Source organism: Amia ocellicauda, chromosome 2, assembly GCF_036373705.1.
Source record: "Amia ocellicauda isolate fAmiCal2 chromosome 2, fAmiCal2.hap1, whole genome shotgun sequence".
NCBI lineage: Eukaryota > Metazoa > Chordata > Actinopteri > Amiiformes > Amiidae > Amia > Amia ocellicauda.
In genome coordinates, this window is record NC_089851.1 from 27,871,313 (window position 1) to 27,893,506 (window position 22,194).

At 36.1% G+C, this 22,194-nt stretch overlaps 1 protein-coding gene across 1 annotated transcript in view; it reads left to right on the top strand.

Annotated features, from left to right (window-relative positions):
• LOC136768121 (cadherin-18) overlaps positions 1–22,194 on the top strand; it is a 157,953-nt gene that overhangs the window by 130,451 nt on the left and 5,308 nt on the right. The gene's annotated exons all lie outside the window — the stretch shown is intronic.

Below are 22,194 nucleotides of genomic sequence, written 5' to 3' on the forward strand. Positions count from 1 at the left end.
GAGGAGAATGGGCCGACTGATTCAAGCTGATAGAAGAGCAACTCTGACTGAAATAACCACTCGTTACAACCGAGGTATGCAGCAAAGCATTTGTGAAGCCACAACACGTACAACCTTGAGGCGGATGGGCTACAACAGCAGAAGACCCCACCGGGTACCACTCATCTCCACTACAAATAGGAAAAAGAGGCTACAATTTGCACAAGCTCACCAAAATTGGACAGTTGAAGACTGGAAAAATGTTGCCTGGTCTGATGAGTCTCAATTTCTGTTGAGACATTCAGATGGTAGAGTCAGAATTTGGCGTAAACAGAATGAGAACATGGATCCATCATGCCTTGTTACCACTGTGCAGGCTGGTGGTGGTGGTGTAATGGTGTGGGGGATGTTTTCTTGGCACACTTTAGGCCCCTTAGTGCCAATTGGGCATCGTTTAAATGCCACGGCCTACCTGAGCATTGTTTCTGACCATGTCCATCCCTTTATGACCACCATGTACCCATCCTCTGATGGCTACTTCCAGCAGGATAATGCACCATGTCACAAAGGTCGAATCATTTCAAATTGGTTTCTTGAACATGACAATGAGTTCACTGTACTAAACTGGCCCCCACAGTCACCAGATCTCAACCCAATAGAGCATCTTTGGGATGTGGTGGAACGGGAGCTTCATGCCCTGGATGTGCATCCCACAAATCTCCATCAACTGCAAGATGCTATCCTATCAATATGGGCCAACATTTCTAAAGAATGCTTTCAGCACCTTGTTGAATCAATGCCACGTAGAATTAAGGCAGTTCTGAAGGCGAAAGGGGGTCAAACACAGTATTAGTATGGTGTTCCTAATAATCCTTTAGGTGAGTGTATCACATGAGAATATTTTCACATTCAACTTTTATATACAGTATGTCAGAAGAAACCTCATAAACTGTGAACTGTTTTCATGTTTTTAACTGTTATGCTTCATCTATGATCTTATACTATAATATTGATTGAGTTGGTAAAATACATCAGATGCATCTATTTAAAAAATATTAAATGTTCGACAGAAGTTATTTTCTAAGATATTAAAAGTCTGTGGTTGTATTCCCTAGAATGTACCAGGACACAGAAACAGAGAGCCAAGGCCTTTATTTAAAGAATTAAAATCACAAAGCAGAGTTAGATTGCAGTCTTACATCAGTATGTTCCCAAGATTGTTCAGATAAAGTGTAATTTGAGATTCAGCGAAGCAAAAACACCTATAGAATTATTTTTGGATGAATTACTTCCCAAACATTCTCATGAATAGATTAATTTACACTTTTATTTATAAATAAACATGTGTCCATTGCCATTTCTAATACATTACTGCTAGCCAATAAGATTCCATGGAATCTGTTACCCCTTACCTTACTCTTTTTGATCCATGGCCGTAGATTTAAACTGTTGTAAAAGACTCACATCTTAGCGCTGAGCCACACAGCACAAGCAAGAGGCAAATCCACTATGCCAAAGTAATAATCTCAAGACATGGGGGATTTATGAACTCTAAATAACTCTTTGGAGTGACACGATCTTACATTCTACCACTCTAACATCTGCAGGAAGCAAAGGCATCAATCTGCTTAATGTGAGCCATGTAACTAAAATGGTATTTGTGTTCAGAAATTGCATTTGTACCTCACATTTCAGTACCTGAACCACACAGACCAAATGAGTGCAATGCCAAAAGGTCAGACAGCACCAGGGATTTGTACACTCTCTGCTGTGTAACAGACGGGTATACATATTACATATGTATCTGTATCTGCAAGGAATCATTGGGAGATAAAAAAGACAACAACCATAACATACAAATGAACGTGGAATATAGTGTGCCTCCGACCTGGACATTCTGTATGTTTGACAGTTTGCACAGGTCTGCATTCAAAAATAAATCTGAAATCAAGTAGACAGAATTACCAACATAATTTCTTCTGTTAAAGTAGTTTGTTATATTAAAATGTAGTTGCTTTATCTTTCACTAATGTTTGGAATAGCATAGAACACAAATATGTTTTCATTTAATTTTACAGTTAAATTCAGACACCATTGACATAAAAGCCTTTACATAGTTCATTCATAACTGGCACTGTTTCATTAACAGGAGTGAGAATTGCAGTAATGTTCCAATTTTATTTGGCAGGATCCCCTTGGTATTATATTTTCCCTGCATTTTTAAAATCATGTTTATGTACAAAACATACATAGGCAAGGATATTTAATTATTTAATTTGATTTTCCATATTATATTTTAATAGGTAATTCATGATGAATATTTTAACAGTAAGGCTTGCTCTTTTTATTTATTTAAAATGATTAATAAGATGATTGGATCAATGCATTTTAAGTCCTCACACACAAGACCACATGAACATATTTGTTAGTTTAAAAAATGGTCAAGTCTACAAGTCTGCTCCTTGGAGGGAAGCATAGTAGTGCAGGGAACAGAAGGGGAATTAACCTGCTACCCTATAAAATGATATATCCCCATAGACACACAACTGATGATCTTGGGTCTGCTCAGTTTATACTGAATACATCTCAGAATCCTGTTGTCTAAGACATATTGGGCCATTTTTTTATCAACTGAATTCCTCCATTTCACTTTTATGCCAGTTCTCTCCTTAATATACTATGAAAAGGCCAGTTTCAGAGTTACCATGGCAACGCTGCGACTCTGGAGGATTGAGCACACGCTCCAGTGCAATCAGTTTGCTCTTAACTTCTTGGAAAACCAATCCCCACTTCACTAACCTATGGGAGTAGGAAGGTGTAGAATAGTGGATAGATCACTAAGCCAGGATGAGTAAGTCAAGGTGATAAGAGATCAACCCATTGAGCTCCAGGTCTCAGGAGTCCCCTATGCACTATGTGTTTTAACTTGTTTATCCAATTCACACTCAACAATCTCTTTCTCAGACATTCCTTTGTTTTTAGTTTTTTTTAAATTATTTCTTCCTATATGTCCTACAACTTGCATGTTCTAGTGCATGGAGCAGTACACTAAAATGACAACTATGAAAGTGAAAGTGCATTTAACTTATATGACCATCTATTGCAATATGTAATATTACCACACTTCTTAGAGAAAATCTGTTTAAAAAATGTATGTTAACCACAGTAACCACAGTAACAAAGTATTTCTATGCATACAGGCCTCTATTCTGAGTGGGTGCTTACCTCAGTGTGGAACTTATTTCCAGTATCTTTGACTACAATCCAATTATGTACTTTCATCCCACATGCATTTGTACCCAGACATCTCATGTGCATTGGCGTCGTTTGAACCGGGCTGCCGGGGCTTTAGCCCCCGATCTTTTGAACCTCTCCCCTACCGGAGAAATCACCGTCAGCACCACCCACCCCCCCCAGTCCTACCGGAGAAATTACTGTCAGCCCCGGGGAGAGCTGAGGTCTTGCGACCCCCCTGCACATGTATCTGTTTGGCTTTGTTGGTGGCCTTTCACTCTGCATGCTCAATGATTTATAAACAGCAAAATTACAAACTTCAGCAGTCAAGGAAACATCTCTTGAGTTAATTTAAAAATATTAACTTCCTCCGCTTCATATATTCTGCAATTGGAATTAGGCTCTACAAAAAGCAAATGCACTGTATGTCAGTTAAGATGCAATAAGGGCATTTGCAGAGATACTGAGTAAGAAAAATAAATACAAACTTACTCAGACAGAGAGACTGAAGTACTGGTGTAAAATGTTAGCTAACACAAATGTGTCCTGTTTGTAGGCAGGTCTATTAAAGGAGTTTCAGGCCAGAAATTGACAATATTGGGGAACATTGCAAAGGCTGTGTATTGTTTAGTTTAGGTAAAAAACAAGTTGTTACAAACCTGTTGGTCTGCTGAAGCTACTGGTTGCAGACCAGTTTCAGCACTGAAGCGGGGGGTAGTGGAGGAGAAAGTAATATCAACCCTTTCCTCTGTGGATGTAGAGATGACTTTTCAAAGGGTGGATACAGAATGTGTCATCTATCGAAGTAGTTTATTTATTTACGTATTTATCTATTTTTTTACCAAGTTGCACTACATACTTTAATATGAAACACGGGTAAAATACATTATTACTGTATGTGTGCATTCCACCGTTTGAATGCAATTAGGCTATAATGTCACATACAATGAATAACATAACTGAAAACATGTTGGCTATTACAACATCCTTTTAAATTAAAACAAACGTATATTTTAATACATGCCAAGGCAGAAGTTGCCCATTACAAATTATACTGGATTGTAGGGCACTGAAGGTGGATAAATCCACTTTATATGTACGTAAACAAAGTCAAGTAGACCCCATCATACCCAGCCATTATTACTTGGTCAACCATAAATGTCTGTGTGCGTGTACATGCATAGTGTATAGGATGCCAAGGTAGGCAGATCATAAGTAAGCATTATCAATATACAGCAAACTATAAACCCAGCAATATTGCTCCCTTTAACCAAGGTGCTGTTATGGGCCTTTTTCAAGCCTTTATGAAATAATGTTATCACAGAGTTCACTAAGAGGGCATGGTTGCTTTTGAAAAGCAATCTCCATTGTGTTTGACAGCGATGCCATGACAAAACTTGCCCTTACAAGTATACAATATAGTGCAATAATGTTTTGTAATGTAATCTCCCTACGCTGCACTCCATGTTTCTGTATTGTGAGCATTAACAGTGGATGTTTGCATGCCTTTTTGCAAGGCTTGGTGTTCTGTAGTCACTGGAATATGAAACCAGGAATTAAAGGCAAGCTATATAGTTCTTTTCACTAGCTATACAGTGCATCAGACTTCAAAAAACATTGTTCTTGATCCCATTCCAGTAAATGGCTTGAATAAAGAAAACAAAAACAGGACACTCATTTTCCATAGAACTTGGGTAGTTATTCATAATCTGCATCAGTGTGCAAGATAAATGGCTTTCTCATCATATGTGCATGAACAGCCTATAGAACCTCCATCTGTACAAATGACATTTGAATCAACTTCAAACACAGTGTTTATGAACCACGTGAATGGGTTTACTGAAATATAAATTAGAAAGGAAGAGTTGCCATGAAATATTGATTTTCTTGAAATAATAGTCTCAAAATAATGTAGGAGATACCATTTTTACTGCAAATGTTTCTGAACAAAGTACCCCCAAAGACTCTCAGGGCATTCTCTCACATAGCTTTTCAGAAATGTATTCCCACTTCAGTGCTCATATTGTACCAAAGCATACTTATGATCATTCCACTCATCTTTGACTTAAATTCATCCCATAACATTACACTAGATTACAGATACTCTGCATAAAAGGTAAACATGAATACGTATCATTACATTTGTCCCTTTCTGTACATCCTTATAATGGTTAACAGGTTAACAGCTGCATGTGTGTAATGCAGGTGAATGCCAATCAGACATCATACAATGGGTAATTACCATTTTGATAAGCTGTATCCATAGTTATCCGTCCTTTGCAGGAATTCTGTATCATTTCCATGTGACCCTGTAAGTGTAGTGAATACAGTAGTGAGCGAATTGTGAACCCTTTAGAATGATCTGTATTCCTGCATTAATTTGACCTAAAATTGTATCTGATCTTCATCTATGTCCTAATAATAGATCAAGAGAATCTGATAAAACAATTAACATACAAGAAAATCAGATCACTCAAAAGGGTTCACAAACTTTCTCTCACCGCTGTATTATTTAAATTTAAAACACAGAGATATAAGAACGATTGTGAATGATAGGAGCCCTCTTTGCCCCCTCAATTTATTCAGTTACAGGATAATAACTAACTGATCAAAGCATTTCAACCAGCTGCTGCTTTGAAGAATCCTATGATGTCTGTTTCAGCAACATGGCTCTGCAACTTGATCCTGACTCCAGTCACCCTCCATGTAAAGACATACCTCCTTATTTCGGTGTTAAAAGTACTTCCTTTTAATTTAAACTTCTTTACAGTAAAACAAAACTCAGTTTCAAAGGATTACTAATTAACAAATGCATGTCTCGGAAAGCTGGAAACGATTCTGTGACTGCTCTCCTGCCCTTTTACTCCAGGAGGTGGTTGGTATGTCTGATGTAAAGCCTCTTCCTCCTTTCCTATGAAGGGCAGCATGGCTATCAGTATGTTTTTTGATATTTTGGTAAACGGTGCACTGTCAGCATTGATAGAATTTTATAGTGAGGGCCTGTACATCTGTCAAGATGATAATGGACCATGTCACACTGCTGAAAGTGTGACAGTGTTTAAAAAAAGAATAGCCTGGAAAATATTGCATGGCCTGTTCAGAGTTCTGACCTCAATCCCCTCCAACAAGTAGGAGAGGAAGCAGAATACTTAATATAGAAGACAGGAAACCAATATATATTTTGTTCATGAGAAACTGCAATACATGAGGAAACACATTTTTTTGCTCTATTTAAGTATAAAATGGTTGTTGAAAATGGTCCTTCTAGGTTTGCAATAGTTGTTAAGGCCACATGTTTATTTTCTATCAACTGCCCACAGTTTGTTCAATAAAATATGAAGTGTACATTATTAAGTAAACACCAAATTAATGATGTGTAATCAAAATCCATTCCTTCAGTAATCAGTTTTCTTGCAAGGTCCTCAACAGGGGTATTTATTATAATATAAGCATATCAATGTTACCTTGTTTAGAAGATTTTTATTTTAAAAACACAAATCTATATTCATAAAACAAAAGTTCCATTAAGTTGGAGCACTTCCAGTATTAAAACAGTGACAGTATTTGTTTTCCATGACTAGGGAGTAGCGAATCTGCCTTTGATTGAACATTTTTAAAAATAAGAAAAATATCTGCAAAGGGCTGTAGTGTACACTGCTGTCTTTGTTTCCAAACAATTTGCTTTAACAAATCCATTAAACTGAAATTATGTTAGTCTCCTGCATTTATATAACCCACATCCAGTATCCTGCACTTTCTAGGACAGGGATATCCTTGAGAACTTGCAAATATGATAACCAGGTGATCCTCTGCCATTGAATAGTTTTTCATCATTACAGACAAGTAATCACCCTTCAATGGGAACTGGTGCAGCACTGATGTGGTTAAACCATCTACATTTTTTCTCCCCTAGAAAATCATGACTTCTTCCCTTGCACTGAAACACTTGAATAATATATGTGAGCAGCTGCATTACTCTTTGACGCTTTATTGAAAAAACTTCTCCCACAGGAGTTTCCCAATTAAAAAGAGCTTAAAAAGGGATGTTGTGAAGCTGGTTTACATTCTTCCTTTCTCTTTGCAGATTAAAGTCATTTATTCACATACTTATTATTAGACACAAGGCTGTTATTTTCATGACTGCAAGATTGTTTTTTTTTGTAAAATGCTGTCTGTTTCCCGTATTTACCATTTGCATGTGTGTGTGTGTTTTAGTAATTTAAACAACAACAATAAAAAACACAAGTGACCACTACACTACAAGATGCACCCTTAATGAATTGCAGATCTTGTAGCTAATAATATGAAGTCTCAAATAGAGGAGACTAACATCATTACATAAAAGTCAATAGTGTGTGTCCATTAGTTTAATTTCACAGTATTAACATTCTTTAGAAGGATTTGTTTGTGTCAATTTTAATTACAATGTATTTTTAAATGTACAGTGCAGTGTGGTTTTAATTTCAGCTTGATGCTGTGTGTTATCAGTTTTACAAATGTCTTCTACAACCTTTGGAATGAAAAAGCTGCTTAGTGGGACTGAGGCACAATTTGTTGAATCATCATCGTGATTTCCTAAACTAACATGAATTTTCTTTCATCATTGCCGTATAGCTTGCCATGCTTCTCTCCCAGATTCTTCCTCCTTTCATGTTTCATAGATATGTGCAATCCACCAATTCTTTTCGTCTTGATGATCTCCCAAAACAAAATAATGATTTTCACTTGTGCTTTTTTAAGAATGTAATTTGCTCGCCTTTGCTCTATTTAAGATTGTAAAGTATCCATTAAACCATTATAGGTACTTTAAAATCCAATTTTTCCTACAGTTTTACAAGTGTTGCTCTATGCCAAGCCATTTACAACATTGTATCCTCCAAGTTTTTAGACACAAGTTTTTCTAGGAAGCTGATCCCTCTCAGTGGTACTTACGCTTTAGCTAAGTCATTTTCAAGTGCATTTCAGTGCTATTTAAAGTACCCAGATGTCAGTGCTTAATTACCCTAAGAACAACACATCATTCTTTTTTTAAATGGCTTCACTTTTTAATTGTATTTATCTTCCACATTCTTGTCTTATTTCTGCTTTGGGTTTATTTTTCTGAAATGCAGAAATAACTATTGAAAACAATTTCACCACAGCTACAAAATATTCTGAAAAAGAATTAAGAGACCACTGCCAATTTTTCTTAAATCGGCATCTCTACATGTATGGCAGCCATTCCATTCCATTCATATTTGTATTAGGAATTTGAGAGAAATGTTGTCAGTAGTTTATAGAATAAAACAAAAATGTTAATTTTACCCAAACACATACCTAGAAATAGTAAAACCAGAGAAACTGATAATTTTGCAGTGGTCTCTTATTTTTTTTTCCAGAGCTGTATGTAAAAAGTAAATCAGTATGGTCTAAAATGAACAGGAACTTCTTGGCAAGTCTTCATTCAGGCAATTTTTACCATCTTCTTGAAGGCTATTCTATGGGCAAGCCAATTGTATTTAATTAAAAAGTCATTATAAGCAAAAGGCATACAGCTTCAGTACACTAGACTGTGATAATAGTTTTATGAAAATGTATTGCAGGCTTGTTACAATTGATAATGTTTTCTTTTTAATTAAATTACTTCCTCCTCAGTCTTTATCAAGATTATGATGTGAGTATTTGCCTCTTAATTAGAATGTGACTAGCATAGTAACTCTATACATTCCTCCCATGAGTTTTTACACACAACAGATGTGATTTAAAAGGTTCCACAATTAGAAAACAATTTTGCATAAAGCATTGGAGGATATTCTTATCACATTCGAAAGGTCACTAAGGTTGGTCCTACTAGAAATATGAAAGATTATAAAATTATAAAATACATTCGATTTTTATTTTTAGTAATTAAGATGGAACATATTACAGCTCTCAAAACTTTAATTTAATTTAATGATTAATTAGAAACCTATTAAGGTCATTTTGTCTTTGATTGACATTCTTTTTGTTGACTTATTAGTATCAATACCAATGACAGAACCATGACCTTATACCTCTTTTATTCTTGATTTATCTTTGCTAGCTACACACTGAATCATTTGTAATGTCTAACAATGTACTCCTCTATGTCTAAATAAAAACATGAATGCTGGCAAGGGTTATTACGTGGGCATTACAAGTCAAGTATACTGAATTTGGCAGTAAATCTCGTAGAATTATGTTGTATGCCTTGATCATGTAACTCACATAATCACAGTCAAATCCAGTCACATTATTCAAATTAATTTCAAATGTGCTTAAAGATTTCACGTGCCAATGATGAGTAATTCATGGAGCACTGATTAATTTCATCGGACAATAATAGGCAGCATTCAGCTCGAAGGTGTATGATAGACCGCAGAGAACAAACAAAATGCGCAAAATGTACTGATCTTTTGCATCTGTGCACTCGTCAAAAACTACAGATACACTGTCAGACATCTTTACCAGTTGTACAATTTTTGTCTTGTACAAATCAGCAATTTGGGTTTGATATTCCCTTTTCAATTGACCTGCTGTATAAATTGCTGAGCCCTAGCTATAGGATACAGGTTTGTACTCTGCAATTCACAGGTAGGATTTGGTCTAACCCTAAGTATACAACAACAACAACAACAACAACAACAACAACAACAATAATAGACTGCAACTGCCTTCACTATGATTATAAATATGAGCACACAAAATGTCAATGTTTGACAATGGGACGGACAATCCTGGTGTTTAAGCTGGGAGATCTTTCTGCACTCCAAAGTGGCATGAACGGCTGGGTGTCAATTGAATATAACTGAAATTAAGTGTACAGTTTGCTGTAAATGCATATATAGTTTTTTTCAAAGCTACAATAAAGGCTTGAGTCTTGTATCTTCATTGTTTTCCATGTCTGTACCTCCCCTAAATCTTAGAAAAAAACAACAAAAAAAAAACATGTAAAGGTATCTCCTACATTTCTAGTTCAGAGAAGCCATTAATTCACATTTGGATTTAAAATTGTGTCTATATACACATAATCATTTTTCCAAAGGATGAATTTGCAATTAGGGTACACTCCATATGTTTTGTTAACTCTGAATCAGAAGCTGAGAGAACTTATAGTCTACATATGTGTTTACAGTGATTGTGGTTTGAAAAATGTAAATCTGATGGCCCTCATATGATGATGTATCTTTTACCACTATTTATTACTATTTTGTCATTATACATATTTAATAATTAACCACCGAATGGGAACATATACAACGTTTAAAACCCCAAAATATATTATTTCAGAACATGCAGATCAATGTTTCAATCTCTATAAGATCTTCATCAGTATATAGAGCATGTATCGAGAATATACCTGTGTGTTTTTGTAGTCTACTCAAACACTTGATAACATTAATTAATGTTAAGCATGCACCCTCCATCCTCATGGGAACATTTAAAAATAAACACTTTGCATTTCCCCATCAACACTCAATGTATAGTATAATGCAAGATGTTTACAGTTAAGGAGAGCTTCAGTGATTCTTTATAGCACCTAATGGAAGAATGGTCCTTGACTTGGTTAGCTTTATTGTATCAGTTACAACATTAGATGTAGATAATCTTGTAACAAACAGGTATATTGATGATTGTTAGTAGAGCAATGGGAAGGTGAGCAGTTATTATAAAAGAAACACAATTCTTCCTCTATTTCACCCATATCATCTTATAACAATATAACAAATTAGTAATACATATTATTGATTTAATTATTGATTTAAGTGCATAAAACAACTAATCTTTGTTAAAAGGTTTGTGTTTTTAATCCTTTCACTGCAACTTAAAAAGTATATAATTTTAAATTTAACTGGAAAGGCATTGTAATAAAACATTTGGTATATTGTGTACTGTAGAATTAATGAGGGTTATTATTTTTTCAAATTTAAAATATTTTTCCTCAGAATTATGTTGATATGTTTATGTTTGCATGAGTATTTTGGTTTTAAATAATATAATAGGGTGAACATTTTAAACAGTTAAACGAGATATCATCAATGTATTTATTAATTTGAATAAATCATACACTTCAAAGTTACAGTAGCAATTGTTACACAATGACAAATAGGAAGGGGCAAAAACAAATACTTGATGTCTTTTTGAAATGGAAAGGATTGTATTTAAATGTAAATTAGTTTGTGTGTGTGTGTGTGTGTGTGTGTGTGTGTGTGTGTGCACCAGCGAATTATTTTTCACAAACTAATCTAAATGGTAAAAATTAGATTATCCAAGGACAAAAGTGTTGTTCATTCACATTTATATTTACTTTGTCCTTCTTTGAATTAAATGTGTGACTGTTTGTAGCTTCATATTTTCCCTTTATTATTTGATTAAATGTGCATTTAACATGTTTGTTTACGGGCAGGCTCAGATTTAAACTAAAATTTAATTTAAGTCAGTTAATTGCAAGTCCTGCACTATGATACTTTTTTCTTTAGACATGTTACTGACTTTTATATGTACTTCAGACCATTGTTTGAGGGTACATATGACACATCTTGATATTTTGCAAGCATGGAGGTTTTATTGTATATGACACTGTTTCCCAGTCTTTGAACTGCTAAAGGATTTAAACAGGATTCATCCATAAAGGAATGCACACCAGTCTACAGTATACAGGAAATACAAACACATATTTTGTGTCCACGTGAATCTGGTCCATGCTTAGAGCACAATTCAGTTTTGACTCATGCTTTCATTTCCTGAATGTAAAGTAGCAGGATTGATCAGAATTAATCAATACAGACAAGTAACTTAATAATTTACATTTTGTGGGTAGTAAAAAAAATGTTTGACCATGGTGTAAAAACATTTTGAATCACACCAAAAAAATAGGTTATGTTTGAAAAATGCAACAGAGCTATATTTTGAATCAGCAATACATACAAAATCTTGCAAAAGCTTCCTCTAATTGAAGAGATATGTCTTATTTTATACTTTTGGTTTTATTTACTGTGATGTAAACATGATAAAAGAGGGTTCCCACAGGAGAAATGTCTCTTGGTCTGCCCACAGATTCCAATCACTGTGTTGGCTGCATGCAAATAGCGTCCACATAACCATATTATATTTGACCTTCACACTCAAAAGGGACACGCATTGGCACACCATGTTTTCTCTGCCATAATTAATCCTGTCTTGCAGAGAAAATCATAACTGAGAATAGAATTGTTTGCCAGGCAACCTTTTAAACTCATGCTGAATGAACTGAATGATGTCAGACTCTCCATAGGTTTTGGTTTTGTGTTTGATGTTCATCAGTGAACCTTAACAAATACCTGACAATATGTAAAAAAACAGAATGCAATTATTCTACTGGATTTAAATATACTGTAATTTGTCTGTTTAAAAGGCAGAGATGCAGAGATACAACATTGTTTTACATCCCTAAGTCCCCTAACAAATGGTTTGCAGAAATACAGTTCTCTGATTGGATAATTAACATTTCCAAGATGCACAGATATCCAAGCTTAATGCATGGGTCAGTTCTCATTACCCTTATCAGCTGATCGAACTGTCCATTGTGAAGCAATTAAGTTACAGACCACATGCACTTGGGAGATAGTAGAGATGGTTCACAACATCAGAGTCCTTAGGGCAAGATACACCCCCAGAAATAGAATATATCAATCAATGAGACAACATGGACTGCATTCCTAAGCAACACTTTAAGTGTTACTGTATGAAAAAAACAGGGAAATCAGTAACAAGGGGGTCAACCAAATCCCCCCACTTTTAGTATCAAAAGAGACCATGAACATGTATAGCCCTGGTCGTTAAATTATCGTGCTAGTATCGGCATTCAAAGCTCAAAGTTAATCAAATCTCAAAACATTTTTCTGAAAAGGGCGCTCTTTGGGGGACACTATTTGATTTTTAGAAGAATATACATAAACGCTGAAATTGAGTATGCTGTGGGTAAATATCTTACAATTCAAATTAATTAATTAATTAATCACTTGTGGTCATGACCTTTACTTAAAAATATCAAATGAATAGCTTCAGAGTCTTCATAATCATTTCAAGATAGCTCTGATAGTGGTATATCAGGGTGTAACAACAGTAATTCTGCATCCACATGTCATTACACCTTAATATTACCAAATTGAATGAAAATATGATTTATTTTTGTATAATTCCAGGGGCTGTTCCATCAAATTTCCATAGAATATAAGTTACAGCATTCAAGCACTGATTAAACCCCTCCCACATGAGTCATAAGCGCTTTTCACACTAAAATACCAGCAAAATACAGGCAGCTTGGCCAGTTTCCTTCCATTGTATTTAGTGGGCTGTAGTTTCTAAGCAGGGCGCCGGTTCGGTTCATACTCAGGACCGAGCCTCTTGAAAACAACAAATAGTCAAAGGGGGAAACGCAAATGATATGTCAATCTAGGGTGTGTTTTCATGGTATTACCAGTTTATCAGGTTGTATGGTTGTGTGTTGTTGCGGTGTGGTCACTGGACCCAGTGGTCAGAGTTCATTTTAACCAGTGAACCCAGTATGAGACTCGGTTCACGGTCGTGTAACAAGAGGCACTGTACGGGTCTTGACAAATCAACTAAAATATTAGACAAAAAGCATGACATTACATTGTGTGTATATCTATATCCACCAAAAGTCTGGGTGTGCAGATTTTATTTTACATTTTTTTAAATTTCGACATTACTGCCTTAAATTAAAATGTAATAACTCGATATGTCTAACACGTTTACCTATGTATAGAGATTATTTATTTTGAATGATTTATTGTTATATTGTGATGCGTCATATACCAGCATTCCTAATCCTGCTCCATTCACACTGACACGTTGCTGCCAGTATGCTAGCACTTAGATTAGGTCCTGAGGTGGAGAATTCCTGGTGTCGATATACCGACTTAGACCCCTTCACACAGACCTTGCCTGCAACAAAATGCCATGAAAAAGGCTGTATACGTTCCTGTGTGAATGGGGCTTTAGAGATGTTATCTCCTTGATAGTCTTAGGACCCCTGCTGTGACTCCAGGAGCTTGTGGAGCAGATGACATGGAGAAGCGTGGGAGGAGGTGGCATATGTCAGCGGTCATCACCATAGGAGAAGATGGAAACTACAATGTGGAGTGCAAGACTGTGTGGTTCTCTGTTGCCTCTTTTCTAGAGCATGTGCTGTCAACCATCAAGGCTAAGAATCCCTCACTGTCTACAACATACCTACAGTCAGATAATGCTGGCTGTTATCACAGTGCTTCATTACTGTTATCCTTGCCATCTTTGGGTGGAAGACCAGGCATATCCATTTAACACTATGATTTCTCAGACCCTCAAGGTGGAAAGGACATTCGTGACAGAAAGATTGCATCCATTAAAATGCACATTAGAAGGTATGTGAATGAGAAACGCAACTGCAGAGGACATGAAGAAAGCCCTAGAATCACACGGTGGTATCAAAGGCTGCAGAATAACTGTTGTGGAGGCAATGGCGGGCAAAGAGCACAGAGAGCAGAGGCTAGAGGGAATCAGGGCATTGAACAAATTCCAGTTTGAAGTAGAAGGTGTGAGGGCATGGAAAGGCTACAACACTGGCAGAGATTCAGATGAATGTCACAGGAGGCTATATCACTTAGTGTATGTCAACCGTGTGGTCCTTCCCATTATTTTCAAGGACAAATGTCATCCAAAAGACTGGGTACAGAGACACAATTGCATTGTCCTGAAACTGAATGTGTGGTTGGCTTTGCAATAAGTGAAGAGATGGAACAGCACATGAATGTTGGACAACATTGTCGAGAAACGGAGAGGGAATCCACTTACAATAAACTTTGAAAGAAGTGGGCTTAAGCTATATCCATAATTTCTCAATTTGGACCAGGGAATCTCACATTTCAATTGCAAATAGGACAATCCATCATCCCAGGCAAATCCAAAGAGGAAGGCTGGGCTATACCCTCAACTATAAGAGGTTAGAGAATGTCAGAAAATGTTAAAACATATCTGCCTGACATTTTCAATGGGGGGGCAAAACTGGACAAACAACAGACCTAACAAAAGTTTCCAGGGACATGAAACATACAAGAAATGACACAAGACAACTACTTTTCAAAACAGAGATGTGTAGAATGGCCAGACAAATCAGTAGCTATTTGTCATGACTAGCCTCTGCATATTAACAAACACCTGAATCAGAAGATGATGATGACCATCAAGAGCTGGAAACATTAGGAGAGGAGGAGGATTGGCATACACTGCACCAAATTGACATTAGTTACCCTGGTCAACCCAATCTCTGTCACTTAGCCAAGACAAAAGGTCTAAAGAAGATAAAACAGAAGCAGTTAAAGGATATTGCAGACCACTATCATCTCCCAAATTCAGGACCTAAAACAAGAAAGGACTTATACCTACATTCTTGTGTGTTCATGTGTGGACATAATTTTGTGTAATTCTGCATAATGATTGTTTAAATTGATGGATTTTGCAAAGTTCTGTTGTCTGTGGTTGATAGACAGATGGGCTACCATTTCTGTTATTTGCTAGTTTAAAGTGTATAGGGTAGAAAGGTTTTCTTAGTTAAATACAAAAAGTATGATTGTAAATGTCATAGACGCCAATTTAGTGTGTTGCTACCTGTGATGGGTTGAAAATTATTGTAATATGTAAAAGTGTGATATGTGTAGCTCCAGCTTCCCCACGACCCTTACCAGGATAAGTGGTTTCAAAAATGGAAGGATGGATGGATCTGAACTTTGAGTCAATTTCCTGTCCAATTTAAGACATTCCAGATCTCAGAAAGTAAAAACACCTGGAATATTTTATGATATGGTTAATCATAGTGCCTCATAACTATCCTAAATACAGAATATGGGGGGATTTGGCTGACCCAGATCTTCTGACCTTTGCCTGGTTTTCTAGTGCAATGACACTTAACACCATATGTTAGAAAAATGACGGTCTGTTTTAATTGAAATAGATCTGAATTATGAATCAAACTATTTGAGTGGTGCATCACAGCTTTAGAAACATGTACCCAGCATGGATGCTGGGGACATAACAGAGGCCTCGCAACTGAGAGTTGGGTCAGAATACAGATATGTTCTACGCAACTCACAAGACATGAACCAGTTGGCCTTATTACTAAACTCGTTGGAAAAGTTCAGTGATTTCTCCTGATAATGCTGTCAGATATGTGTGCAAGATAACATTTCATATCCTTTATTCTATTTGTTTGTTTTGACAGTCCAGGATGAGAGAATAGTCAAGACTATTGACTAGAGAATCATTACTCTTGTTTTAACTAAGGAACGTGAAGAAAGCATGAAGAAAGGTATTGTATGTGTATGTAGCCTTAATATCTCCGGTTTCAGAACAGAAGTTTCGAGAGGTAATTTGAAACACAACCCAAAAAGAGCATCACCAACACTTCACTCCCAAGAAATGTGATACTGTACAACAGTCACCCAATGGGGATCCATTATTTATTTTGTATGATTCACTGCTTGTTCAGAGAAGCTTGACTCTCCCAGCAGTGCAGAAATCATTTATTGGCAGTGCGGTAATTAGCCTACTGAAAAACACTGGAGTTGAATTACACCAGATATTCCCCACATGTGAAATCTACACAGCCCTTCTCAAATACAGAAAGAAGTGGAAGAATATACACCGTAAAAACAAATACAGCTGATCAACAATGCAATGCAAGCAAGTCAACCTCAACACCGTTTCCCTTCTGTCAATCTGCTGACATGTGCAGGAGTAGTTAAATCATCAGCATACATGAGTAAATCATGGCCCTAAGTTGTTTTTTAGTCAATGTCCTCAGTCAAAATATTCTGATATTAAACCCCACTGAAAATTGAATTATTCCCCTCACAGACAGACTTCAAAACTGAACTAACAAACGGCTGCAGCTGCGTGACGAATCCTGAGTCTACCCTGCAGACAGGATCTGTGTCCCCACTTGTGAGAGAGAGACATTTTATCTTGGTGTACCAAAAATCATTGCAACAGTAGTTGTTTTGTTGTGTTTTTGTGCTACAGAAATTATTAGTTGAATTAAGGCAAACACATGTTAACACTGAAATAATATGGCAGAAATGGTAAAATATATTTATGTTGTAATTTAATTGTTAAATGTTTCCTGTAGCTTTAATGATGCGTTGCATCATGTGTTTCATGTGTTGCATGAAACTTTGACAGATGTTCATTGACATGCATTTCCTAGTGGCAGCCTAACACAGTTTTCTGCAGCTGGGGGTAGTGCCTTAAAGAAATCACATGATTAGAGCTTTTTAACGTGTTCATGTGCATTTGAGTCAGATTTTGAGTTGTTGGATGTGTGTCTGCCAACGTGAGTTACATATACAAGGTTACAATGACATTCGTCAAGATTTGTTGTCAAATTTAGTGCATTTGACATATCCCATATGTGCCTGAAATGTACAATAAGTGAACACAGCAGTTTGAAAGATGCAATATTGGAGTAAAGTTACTCTTGACTTTCTTATAAAAATGAGGGGAAAATGTACGTTGGGTGTGACAGGATTGTATTAATATAGGAAGCTGTTTTTTTCTATTTGAATTTAATCATATTATAGTGCAGTAGCTGTGCAAAGATCATATTACTCTGTTGGACCTTTGTAGAACTATCTGTTTTTTGTTAGACAAAACACAAAGAAGGCTATAAACGTCCATCGGAGTATGTGTGATTAATTTGTACTTAGTTCTATTACAAGCCTTTCATGTTATCCCTTAATTAATATAAATGCTAACACTGGTACTTAAAATAATGTATTTCCTAATATACAGGTACACGCAAAAGCAACAAAGTGTAAAGGAATCAAATTCACTGTAGCAACCTGTATTATTGATGACATATGCCACTATTTCTTAGATCTCACCAATAACCTGTCTTATCATTAAATTCCTATCACTTGTTTACCTACTTCGCTGTGGCTATTGTTACATAATACATTTTGACTTCCAGCTAGTGGTCATAGCTTAGCATAGTAATTTAAGTCTAATATGAATTAGTATTTCCTTCTTGTGTGCTGCCTAGAGGTTTTAATTTGCATACAGTACTTAATATCCCAAACAATGTTGCATATGACCTATAGAAACTCCCAGAAATGCCCAAGAGCAACTGTATTAACATGGTTCTGTATTTCAAGTCAAAAATGAATTTGTGTTGTGAAGATTGGAGCTGTGATCTTGCATACCAATTTGAAGCTCAGCCATAAACTAAAATCCCTTATTTTACTACCGTGCATCACAAGAATTAGGAGACTGGAAGAACTGGATCCTGCGGGTGTGTGAGTTAATAAAGCTTAAAGTGCCTGTCGCCATTTCAGCAAGCTACCAGCAGAGAATGTTATTTATAGATTGAGCCAGGATAGCACTGTAATGATGACAAGTCCTCAATAGCATGTTTGCTGTTGGAGAACATTTTCTTTGAAATTAGAAGGCTGTCATGTGGTGTTGTTTTATGTGTATGTATGTGCATTTGCATTCACACACAGAGACATTGAATATTAAAATAAGTACAGCCCTTCCACTCCCTGCATAATGCAAAATGGCAGGCTACCATATACTGTTTTGTTTTTGTTTGCTCTGCTCTGTGTTGGGCCAACATAAGAACAACCAATTACAACAACAACAACAACAACATTGATCATACAAATTATAAAAAGCAGATTTTTTTTCCTATTTTTGTTTTGATAATGCAATACAGATATTTGGTCACTGATTGTTTGCTACAATTCACATGGTAATTACTGGATAAATACTGTTATAAAAATTGATTGCATAAAGTATTGTTATTGTTATAGAGTTGAGGATACAACCCCAGAGTTCTCGGGAGTGCTTCACATTTGCAAAGGCAGAAAGAGAGCAGGGAAGCACACCGCACTGTGTTTCTCCTGGTGTTATGGTGGGGTGGGGGGCAGTTCTCTGCGTTTCTCTGCCCCCTCTCATGTCTTATCTCCCAGTAGAGCATGCCCACTGGCCTGCTTCTGGTTTGAGTTGACCCCAATAGAACAGACCTATGGTCCTGTTCCTGGCAGGTCTGATGGGTGATGAGCAAGTGCTGTCACCCTGCCCCCCATTTAGCGTTGTTTCATTTCCAGTTGGCCCTTGCTCCTTGTCTGTTATGGTTGGTGTGCTGGTCCCTGTGGTTCCCTGTCCCCCTTTATTATTATCATTATTATTGGTTGATTTGAGGCTTTTCCCCTTTGCAGGCTTTGGCCTCAGGGCAGACATTCTTACCAGTCAGTTGCTGGTCTCCCATGCGAAGGTTTGGGTATATGGTAACCCCTCCCCTTTGGGTAGTATCCTCAACTCAAAAGATTATGATAGGTTGCGAGGATATAGCAAGCAGAGGAGGGCTACTTGAGTCACAAAGTACAGTGGCCTATAGACAGCTGTATTAGACAACTTCTGTTCACAGATCCCCTGGCAATGACATAGGCCCCTCCCCCTTTGGGTAGTATAATCTTTTTCAGATAACCAGTTTTGCATATAATTATCCATCCATCCATCCATTTTTGAAACCACTTATCCTGGTGAGGGTCGCAGGGAAGCCGGAGCTGATCCCGGCAGGCATAGGGCGCAAGACAGGAATATTGCATATAATTATATAACATATAATTATACGACCTTAGAAAATGGCCAAAACATGGAATATGAACTGTTCTGTCATAGCGGTCCACACCTGCTCCAGCACTGCTCCAAATTCAATGATGTGTTGAGAAAGCATTTGGCTAAAAAAAGAAAAAACATCTAGGTGAAGCTGAAAGACAAATCTCACAAAGCTCTACTAACTGTGTATTTCCAGACTTCTCCAGACATTGGCACCCAGTCAGCTGTGAAGTGTAGATATTATTCAGGCAGAACATGCTCACCCACCATAGATAACATTGCCTTAAATGGCTAAACATCCTTACAAATGTCAAACTGCTATGGAGAATACAGCAGTTTTTTTTTTTTTCAAAGCAATTGAATACATTACCTAATTGCAGAAATGAGCTTAAGACTGAAAATCATTTATAATTACCCTGTAAAAATGTCAGATATGAATCAGCTGCCTGCGAAGTGGTACATTTAAAGTAAAGTCTCAAACTCTAGGTTAATGCACATATTCGTATCTGAATTCTGTAAGAGTCAGCATTATTTGAATTGATATTTATAGAAATAAGAATAATAATCTCTATAGGACATGCACCCTTGATATACCCCTTGTAACATTGTCGTCACTATTATTATTATTATTATTATTATTATTATTATTATTATTATTATTATTATCAATAATAATAATAATAATAATAATAATGTAGATACAAGTATTGCCACCTTTCATCCAAAACAATGTTATTCCTTAATGCAGTGTTTTAGTTCAGTTATACTCCTTTATAAAGTTTTCTGATAACTTGTTTCTCCTCAGTGAAAAAAATAAATTGCAGTTGATTGAACTGTACCAATAATTATGTCTGCAATTCCACAGATGATTCTTCTTCTTCCTTATTAACAGCATGATGGTCAACGTTAACACCTTTAAATTTTACCATTTCATAATAAACAATTGCACAGAAAATTGACTGGGTCAATTACATATCCTAAGAATTATAGTCACATTAATGAGTATATAGTTAAATGCAATTTACGTAAATGTTAAAAGGCACTAGACATGTGCCACTTGCTCAGTAGTGTGTGGTGAGAGTGTGAAATGAATGATCTCATATTATAAATGTGCAATTTGTCATTCATAGTCTTGAATTATTGCTCAGTCAAGTGTCTGCAAATGTTAAAACATGGGCCATTGCACAGTTGCTCAGTATGTACCCATACATGAGCATTCAGAATGCCAATGCTCATAATGTAAATGCAGAACTGAAATGGAAGTCAAATATAGATGGCATGTATTTGTTTCTATTCATTAGATTCTGAAATCTTACTCCATCAAAATTCAGTTTAAGGATGTATATGTATTGAATTATTTAAGAGCAGCCGAGAGATTCCAATTAATGTGTGTTTTTTAGCAATGTATTTATGCATTCATTTTATTATTTTGCAATTCACAGTGTTGTGATCCATTTAACAACTCATACCCAGCTATAACCAAACACAAATGATAAAATATGAAATGTTGTACCAGTTACTACAGGGATTACAACTGTTGTAACAATTATATAAATTTATGGGGATTTTTTTCACAAATACACGTATAAAGGTAGGCTACATATAGTTTGTGAAACAAAATTATCTAGGGAAGGCAGTAATTAAGAGTTTTTTCACCATTCCACTTCCAATCCTCCTTTTTTAATAATTTGTTCAGAGTTGGATATGTGATTTGAATTGGTATCCTTAATTTGCAACCATGGAGAAGCATCTTGACAGAAAAATCCCAGTATATTTTAATCCATTCATAGAACAAATCCACCTCCATGCTTCCAAGAGGGGACAACATGAGTTCGACTTTTATGTTCCAAATATATGATTAGAGCGTATGCATCCAAAAATTCCATGTCTGTTTAATCTGTCAACAAAACATGGTCCCAACTCCTCCATGCATGTTTTATTGAAAATTGTTTAATGAAAAATATCTTATTTTAGTACTGACTGCACCAATTCTGTCTCCTGTTAAATTACAAACTCTACCATCAGCATTAATGCACATGTACATTTTGCAGTCTAGTACTATGAATCACTGCACTTATTAAAACAGTTTAAAATGAAAAATTAAAACACATCTTTAGAACTTCTCTGTTTATTAGCATAGTTCATCCCTGACTATAACCTTTCATCAATATGCCTTGTGGTTGTCTTAAACAATTCAATATTCTTACTAGGAATCTCATTTACATCCTTGCCTGCTAGACATCCGGCCATTGAGATGTTCATTAGATTAAAGGCAGATCAGCGAAGAAGAATTCAAAAATGTAAATAAATACAATACATGTACAATGCTCT